Source organism: Dromaius novaehollandiae, chromosome W (assembly GCF_036370855.1).
Source record: "Dromaius novaehollandiae isolate bDroNov1 chromosome W, bDroNov1.hap1, whole genome shotgun sequence".
NCBI lineage: Eukaryota > Metazoa > Chordata > Aves > Casuariiformes > Dromaiidae > Dromaius > Dromaius novaehollandiae.
The window spans coordinates 18,345,973-18,355,851 of record NC_088130.1 but is presented as its reverse complement, the minus strand read 5'-3'; positions in this window follow the sequence as shown (position 1 = coordinate 18,355,851).

Below are 9,879 nucleotides of genomic sequence, written 5' to 3'. Positions count from 1 at the left end.
TTTTTTTTTTTTGAGATATCTCTACTTCAGTTCTGTGTAGCATAGAACATGTGAGCAAGGGATACTGCAAGTAACAGAGCCCCAAAGTCTTCACCAAGTAATAGCTCAGAATCAGCATGTAGGGAGAAAAATCCCTCCGTGGATGATGGATGGATGACAGAGAAGCTGAGGGCTCAGCTATAATTAACATAGTGATTAGGCATGGTGATTCAGAAAATCTGACTTGGGAATGTGATTATTTTAAGAGTTGTTTTAGTTATTTTGACTCTCTCTGTACCAACAGCAGTTTGATTATGGGAATCCAGTAGCAACTATTTGGTTTATATGTACATGTAACAAGATTTTTTTTATTTAGCATTAGAAATATCAATTAAAATTGAGCATATTTTAAATCAAGAACTAATGGATCAATTATTTAGCTACTATAAGTCAGAGCAAAACTATGAATTTTTTTTTAAATGCAGTATGTCTGAATTACACAGAAATTTTTATAAACACGTCCTTACTCTTTTCATCTTTATGGTTTCTGAAATCAAAAGTATTTGAGTGCATTAATGTCCCTACTGCAGTAAAGAGAAATACATTTTAAGAGGTAGCCCTTAGAGTAAGACAAAGATAAAAAGTGGATTTATGCTCTTCAATTCTGAGCAGAGACAAATATTGCAGTTGTTTGTTTCTTTTTTTCTGCCATAATTTTTGAGGAAAAAGTGAGAAGCTAAATTTTAGGTATATATCTGTCATATAGTTAATATATTCTTATAATCGTAAGCTATCACATAGGGCTGAGAAGACAGTGGAGGAACTTGCACTTACCCAAGCAGACTTGTTTTATATTGTACTTGTTCCCAAGATCAAGAACAGGCAGGGCCGCAGGGCCATGGAAACTCTTCGGAGTATCTCAAGTTGTATTTGCCTCAAGGATATTGAAGCAAGAAAATAAATGAAGAGGAATGAACCTGAAAAAAATGTGATCATAAAACTGAATGTATGTGATATATATCAGAAATTCAAACATACTTGGAAGCTAATATTCAGTGTTTCTCAGGGAGCCTAGCAGGAGTGGAGTAGTGCTGAATGCATAACCAAGAAGGGGGAAAAGAAAGCGTAAAATGTTTGTTATATCCTTTCTAGTTATCAGCAAAAAATAAGAAGAATGTCAATTTCTCAGCAGAACACGATGTTTCATGAGAGCTAGTTACTGTAGTATAGGAAGCTTTTTCTGGCCATTTCCAAACACCACAAACCCAGAAAACAGTAAAGTGTGGCAGGTTACTTTGAAGGAAGACTGCTGTATTTCTGTATTTCCTTACAGAGCTGAGAGGAAATAAAATATGCACCAGAATCAATAAAGTACCAACAATCTACTTGCACAAGTACCAACTAATCTACTTGGTTTTTTTTTAATGTATATTATTTTGTGTGGCACTACTCAATAAGCAAATTAAATCAGGATTTCCTAGAATGGGGAAAGGTCTTTAAAAAGAAAATGAAGGCTGTATGCAGTCTATTTAGAGCCTTAATTTTGTACACAGCATCAATAATATAGAATTCCTATCTCAAGCATCACAAGGTCTGTAAAAGTAAACTAAGTCTAAGGAATATTTATACTCCTAACTTACTGTTGTTAGTGCCATTATTCTCCTAGATTCCCTGCCTCATAATCATCAGCTACAGGAACTTTATTCAGGCTCTCCATGCCACTTCAACTGATGCCACTTGAAGTACAAGGTACTAGGAAACTTTAATTTGGCTGCAGATTGCTTTTTTCTGTTATTGTAATTCAGCTGGATCAATCAATCTCAGCTACACTTTTAACTCACCGAATCACAGACACATTCATAGGATCTGAATTGTTACGTTTATATTCAGCAGACAGATTGTTGTAAACTGGTATCAAGTCCAGTCTGACTAGATAGCCACTGTCCTGAAAATAAAAGCGATTTCCTCTAAGTGATTTCTGAAAGTGTTTTACGGCTGCGCTGATCTCAAACCTTGATGCTGAACTGCCAGCCAAACAGTTCAAATGGCACTCGTATACAATAATGTTTTGGAGTTTTATTGTATTCATTAGAAATTGTAAGAAAGGCCATATGGAGTCCAAGCATGGACAAGAAAACGACCATCTAGCTAGTGTTTATTGTTTCCATCTATCTTATTTTCTCTGTCACTGTGTGTCCTTTTACCAGGAGACCGAGCAGAAATAATTCAGCTTGCTTGCCATCGCGCTTACCGCCACTTTTCCTGTTCAACTCATTTAGCTTATAGTAACATTTCTCCCTCCTTCCTTTTCTTACTCTGAGTTTTCTTTATTGATATTTTCTATTTCACTCCAAAGCCAAATAGTCTTCACAGCACAACCTTATGCTTATGACTAGTTTTATTCAAACATCATCTGGCACACACAAACAAGTTATTCTTACTACACCTCATACACACAGAAATCAGACGGACTGCAGCATATGCTACTTTAAAAGACAGGGACTGTTTTTTTTTTCAGGCAATTGTAGATAGTACCAACTATATGCATAGCAACGCCTGATCTGCGAACACACTCCAACACCAATTCACCAGCAGGGATGTAAAAGAACTATGTAGTCCTTCACCTTTCTAAATCATTAGGATCAGTGAAGGCTGTAGCTGTGCAGCTTCCTCATCACAGCGCAGTTTGATCCAACCTGCACAGAGCGTTTATCTGCATTTTTACTGTGGGTTCCAACACATGCATACAGCTGCGCATACCTGACTATGAAAATAGGCACTCTTAGCCCGAACAGTAATGACCATCCTTCATTCTTGGGTTTTTTTGGGCTTCTTTAGCAAACTTAAATATAAATTATAACGTGGCAAATGGTAGAATAGATCTGCTTTAAATCCACTATCTATGCCACATGAATGAAATAGTTTCTGTAGAACTAAATGAAATCAAATCTTGTGCACCCCAAATCTCACTAGTGATTGACATAATTAGCACTCCAAAGTATGAAAAGAAAACAATAAAGAAATATATTCTCACTTTAACATTGTGTCTTCACATCACATAGGAACAATATCCAATAATGAGTGCCATAATATCAGTAACACAAGGTGTGACTATTAAACTTCCCCACTGGAAGCACTGCGTACACTGACGGCTTCTGAATCCATGTACTACTCAGGATTTACTTTTATATTCATTTTGCAGAAATTTTTTCCAGTAAAAGGCTCTGTGTGTACAGACTGCTAACCCTACTTTGCACTGAACTGAAAACAGTGGTTGTCGGACTGGCAGTTTTCCGTTGTCATACAATTTGTTTTCTTGCTTGTAGGGTTAAGAGCAGGAGATACAAATTATCTGATGTAAAATTACCAGTTGAAGATGGATTTCATGGGAATATTAAATCATCTATCCTATTTGCATATTGGCAGATAACCTGCTAGAGCTATCTAAATTAGTTTTAAATAGTTCAATGTGTAAGGGAAGCAGTAAAGCATACCATGATAAAACAAAGATCCTGAGCATTTCTACATCATTACATTTCAATTTTGGTTGGAGGAAGAGCAAATGAAACCTGAATTAAGCTCTTCTACACATTTGTAAGTTGGCAGAACTTTTTCAAATCTTCATTACATTTTTAATGACCTGTCATTTTCCAAGCAATATACAGCAATAACTTATGTCTAGATGCATTAACCCAGGAAAATATTTTATGAATGAATTACAAAGAAATCTAGGACTTTCAGAATGGATAGCAACCTAACTTTTTCCAAACTTTACAAATGCTGTGTTGGCTCATCCAATATTTCAGGGTTTGTTCCATTCAATTTCCTTTTGTATGCTTCTAGAGAAGGTATAGCCTTGAATGTATACTGCACCTGTGGTACTCCTAATTATGTTACAGACCAATAAAGCCAGCAGAGAGATTCTTTGGTCAATAGAAGCCATTTTTCTAGTTTCTACTATGAACAAATGCATAAGAATACAACCTAAAATGGTGAATTAGCATCATCTTGTTTTTTCTTCTATATACAAACACATATAAAACAAAACCAAGTGAAACAAAGATTTAGATTAAACCCTGAAGACTGAAAAATCAGAACAACAGAATACAAAAACAAGCTTTAACAGTTACTCAGATCAGAAAACAGATAACTTTAAGAACATATTTTACTAGAAATACTATTCAGCAGAAATGTTATTTTGCTCTTAATTTTTTCAAATAATTCCTTAGATGTAGATGAGCTGCAGATGGACATATATGCTAAATACCTTACCCAGTCCACTGCCTAGACACAACAGTAGGCCAATGAATACTGCATACACTGAGCTCTCTATGGACCTATGAGGTGGAAGGGAAGGACCTGCAGGTGCTTTTCTGATTTCAATTTCAGCCACAGAAGCATGTCCCCAGCTGAGTCAGTAGATCATTTTATGCTGGCAGCACTGAAAAGCCCTCAGCTTGCCTTGCAATGAGAGGATGGCAGTTCAGTTAATAGAGAAAAGGAAATAAACTCTCCCTAGATTAGAATGCATTTTCTTTTGAAAGCAGATGTTGGGACACTAGAAAAATTGTATTTCATCACAAGGGAGTGCTGCACACCCAGAGAAGCTGTCTTATTTTTACAGTCATCGCCAATTTGTTTTCTTTGTTACTGCACTACCATCCGAATACAAGGTTCATCATGCCAAACTCCACGGGAATCAAATGTAGTACAGCCAGCAGCTATCTATCAGCGCAGCCACATACCGTGGGTAAACACAATGCACAGGTAATGGCGGGGGTAAGCTCTAAAAAAGAGCAGCTTCCATCCGTGACAAGCTTAGCGCAGCTCCATCTGCTACCTCTGCTCATTGCTTATAAACTGGCAGGGTGGTGGGACCTGGCTGGAAGGACTACAGCATCCAAGACGATTCCTTAGCATAAATTATAAACTTGGCTATCTACAATTTCACAGCCTGGGTGGTGCTCTCAGGATGATTATTGCACTTGGCAGTTGGCTGCCTCCTTAGTCACAGACAGATTCACTTTGTTATTAAAGCAAATTAAGAGATGGAGGTTTATTGAGTGTTGGGCAATCCGTTAATCAGTGCAATACGGCTTCCTTGACAGGAGGACTGGATGCCAGAACTGGACCTGAATTTGATTCGAACACACTCTATCTATAGTTTCCCTGGGAATAAAGTGTGCAGAGTGGGATAGGAAAGGATATATTCCCAGGAAGCCCTTCTTTTTTCAGTAGCGATGGATGGGTACACATAGGCAGTCAGGAGAGAGTGAGGGGGCAGTCCTGAAGTTCAGTCACAGGAAACAATCACGAGGAGGACAGGTCCTGCCACATGCTGTTTTAATTAGACAGGGTCTAATACATAGTGCTAGCAGCCAGTAAAGGATCCATGTAGGTACAGGCTGGCCTCTGGAACATGTTATGCTCAACTGAGGATTACAGTCAGTCAACATGGAGTTTTACTTTACAAAGCACAGTAATCAAATCAAAGGACTAACTGCTACCACTGGGCAGGTTTCAGCTCAGCTTTGAAATGTAATGGCCAGCAATTGTTTTCATGATTGAGTGGAAGAATCTTACCCTGAATTCTTAGCACATTGAAAAAAAGTAATAATAATATAAAACAAAAAACAAAAAGAAAACCAACTCAGGAATAACATGGTGAATGCCAGTATCATAGGGACAAAGTTGCGATTTACTCATCTAAACAGTCTGCCTGGAGTGAAGACTCCTAGTCTGTGCTTTTTATCATCATCTATTATTACCAACAGTTTCTGTAACTCAGGCCCTCAGACTAGTTTATTACTTCCTTAAGTTTTCACAGCAAAACTTAATACAATGTTGTCTGTTAGGCATCCCCCATGTTCTGGTTTATTGGAGCATGACTGATAAAATAAAAAAGGAAAAGGGAAAAAAAAAATCTATACATTGATGAGAGAGTATTCTGTTATGTGCCAATAGAACTATGTGATTTTTATGCTACTTACATTTTGAAATTACAATATTTATTGTAAACTTTTAAATTTTAAAAGCACGTCTCAAAACATGTAATTTCAAAAATATTTTCTATTTCTGTTCTGAAGATACATATGGGAAAAGAAACTTGCTTTACCTAAGAAACTAAACAATTCACCTTCTGAATCACCATTATTGAGAAAAAAAGGACAGGAAAAGGCAAGCAATATGCCCATATTTAAAAGGGAAACCATTTATCCCATATTTCAGTCCTTAGAATGGAATTAGAATGAATGATTACAAACAATTTGCATACAAGTAGAAAAATCCATAAGATCATAAAAAGCACAACAAATGTGAATTTTTCAGGAAAAAAAACATGATAAATGGCTTCTTTTATGATAGGTCTACTGGATTAATGAGAGGCAAAAATTACTTTTTATACATCTTAACTGAATTAAATATGCTAGTTACAAAATTTAAGAATAAAACTAACTTGAAACACCTTACACTTGCCTTAGAAACACATACGGAATTCAAAATGATTTTGGTAAACTGGACATCTGGCACAAAATCAAACATGAAATTTGGTAAAGATAAAAACAAACACATTTGGAAAAGTATTAAATTCAGAAATAGAAAGCAAGCAATTACTGGCTAGGTGGAAGTGCTGCAAAAAGGAACTAGGGTTTAGAGCAGATCATAAAACTGAGTATGAGTCAAAAGTGCAATGCTGTTGCTAATCTTCATGGCAAGTAGCTATCATCGGATGCACTAACAAGAGTGTTATATGTAAGACACAGATGACAGCTATTCTGATCTACTTATTATTTGGAGGCATCATTGGTTCACCTTTGGATGCAACTCCTAAAGAAAGATGCAAGCAAACACATAGAAGAAAAAAACACATCATAATGTGAGGAAAGATTACAGGTGCAGGCTGCTTTAAACTAAAAGAAACTGAAGGATGATGCAACAACTATGTTCTAAGTTGCTCTACAGAAGAAAGAATAATAATTGTCCTCTGGGACCACAGAGACAAAATTTAAATAAGTCCATTTCGAGTACAGCAAAAAGGGTAAAGTACAGCCTATGAAGGTTATAAGATCTTCTTTACTTCAGACCAGAAAGACAGATTACATGATCTCTCAAGGTCCCTTGAAATATTATCCCAAATATACATACCATACATGCTCTAATTGCAGTCCCAAAAAGTTCCATTACTGGACATGATTTAGCAAGAGTTGTATTGTCCTCCATGACTTCTGAACTGAAGAAGTGAAAGAGAAAAAGCCATAAGCTTTCTAAAGGTACAAAGAGACACAAAATACACTTTAAAAAACTTGACAAAAACATTTTAGCTTAATTCTAATGATAAACAAGCTGCCTTTTGTCCATTATGGATTTAAATATATGCACTGTTTACTTATTTTAATTATTATTTCAAACTTTGTCTTTTAAAATACCAAATCTGCAGCATTTCTGAATACAAAAGTAGCTTTTAATTGAATCTGAAAATGTAACAGATTGAAGAATAGCTAAATGCTTTCAAACTGTGTAACTTGGTTAGCTACACTTACAGAAGTTAAAACTGTACATTTCTTTGCATAGTTCATATACAATTTTCTTTACATTTAACACACAAAGACAGAAAGAAGCTACACAGCTTCTCAAATAACATTTTTAAAGTGATTAAGCTATTACACTCTTTAAATCCCTCAAACAATCTTTTAGTGTCCTTTTGATCTCAACCAAAGTACTTAATTTCTCTGTTCCTCAGTTTCTTTGATCAATATAAATAAAGTCCCAATAAATGTCAATAAAGTCCCTAGAGTCAGAAGAAATGCCCACAGACAGCCTGAATGAATTCATCTGGTGACCTCCAAACTGTATAATATCATATGATATCATGTTAACCAAACATTAACTTTGCTAGGCAATCAAACACCAAACATGTGCAAAGGGCAGCCCCTAGTCATGCCAGGTTTTCAGATATTTTTTTTATCTGGGTGCCCAGCAAGCATCTTCAGGAATGTACAAGGGTACCCCAAAAAACAACACTGACAAAGCCAGCAAGATACAATTTCTTCTATACTCACCATCTAGAACACAACATGTCGGGGCAGCAGCTAACTACTCTGTGTTCAACAACAATGCACACAACTCCTACCCTTATACATGTAAATAACAGACAGCATTCAAAAGTAAAAAATAGTAGTTTCAGCTTTGAATGTTGTGACATCACATTAGATCCTACTTTCACTTTTTTTTCCTTCTGATCCCTTTTCCACATAAAATATACTTAGCTAGTGAACATGTAAAGAAGGAGAAGGAATCAGCTAGCCAGGTTCACCAACTCTGGGCGTATGTTCTAAATAGGAGGGAGTTCCTTCCCTCAGGCATCTGCAGCTGAAATACAGCCCTTTTACATTCATGAAATAAGGTAATGGTCCTAAACCAGGTTGCGTATACACATTAGGACTACATTAAAAAGTTGGATTAAAAATGTTTTGTGAAGTTGCTGAAATGGATTTACTGTTACATATGCATTAATATCATGTTAAAGTTGTGCTGGAGGAGTGAACAGAATCAATGAAGCAAATATTAATGGGTATAGACTATTTAAGATGGCTACGGAAGTAACCCTAAGATTTCTTGAAATTGCATAAAACAGATATAACAAGCAAGCAATAATTATCAGTTAACATGCAATTTTCATACCACAAAATAAAATTTTTGAAGTATTGCCAAGTTCTCATGCTGTTCATCTGGTTAAATTTTACATATAAACATACCAGCTTTGTCTGTTAATCCTCTCATTACTGCATGTGTAAAGCACGTTCAAAAGTTAACCCCATATGCCAAAATGCACAGAGTGTTAAGGGATACTCAACTGGTAGCATCAACCAGCCTGCATTAAGGATAATATTGTCCTGTCCAATAGAAGAACTGAGAAGAAACAACTGCAGGTTATAGACCTCCAAACACTTCCATTTACAAAGCTCTACAGCACACTGGTGGATCAACCTTTCCAACATGCTCCATATCACTGATCCTGCCCTTGACAGCGCTGCTACCTCTTTGGAAAAAAAGACAGTACACTAGAGAACAGCTGAATATAGTCATTTACAAACGAATAACTGGTACAATAGAACCAATTTTCTTTTATTAATTTGAAATAATATCAAGTTGTTCATAAAAGGATACATGCTTGCTCTGAGAGCACACATTACAACAGGGAGTTCACTAAATTAAGTACTGTATTTTGGTGATGTGGTTGATGTTCCTTAAAATAAACAATGGTTGTGATAAACACTATGTTTAAATAACAATCAAATATTACTTATTGCAGTGCCTGCTTTAACATACACAAAGCACAGCAAGAATACAAAACTGAATTTTACACATTTACAAGCATTATTTTGGTGGCACCAATTGATCTGTTTTCCAAGAACCTCTTAAAGTAACAAATAAACCATAATGGCCAGGCAAAGGAATACTATTAAAAAGTCTTCTCCAAAAACTGCATATGGGCAAAATGCTAGGTCCTTTCCATTCTACCATTATATTCAAACTGTAAGGTAACAACTCATGCCAGACTGAATTCTTACACCATGCATACTGTAAAGCACACATCTGCAGTTGAGGCCAGCATCTGTCCAAATCTCATTTGCAATATATGTTTTGAATGTTTAAGTCATTGTCTGACAATAAATTTTATTCACTCAAAAAAAATTTGCCATACTAGTATTAGCATTATGTTGGCAGCTTCTGCACAGAAATCAAATACACACTTGACAGACTTCAGTCAGCTTGTCAATTTTACTTAGAATTTAGGGAGTAAAATCTGGTACCTTTCCTTCTATATCATCCACTTATACCCTCCTGTCATCAGGTCACAAGAGATTTAGTGAAATACGTTAACTGAAAATGCAATCTGCA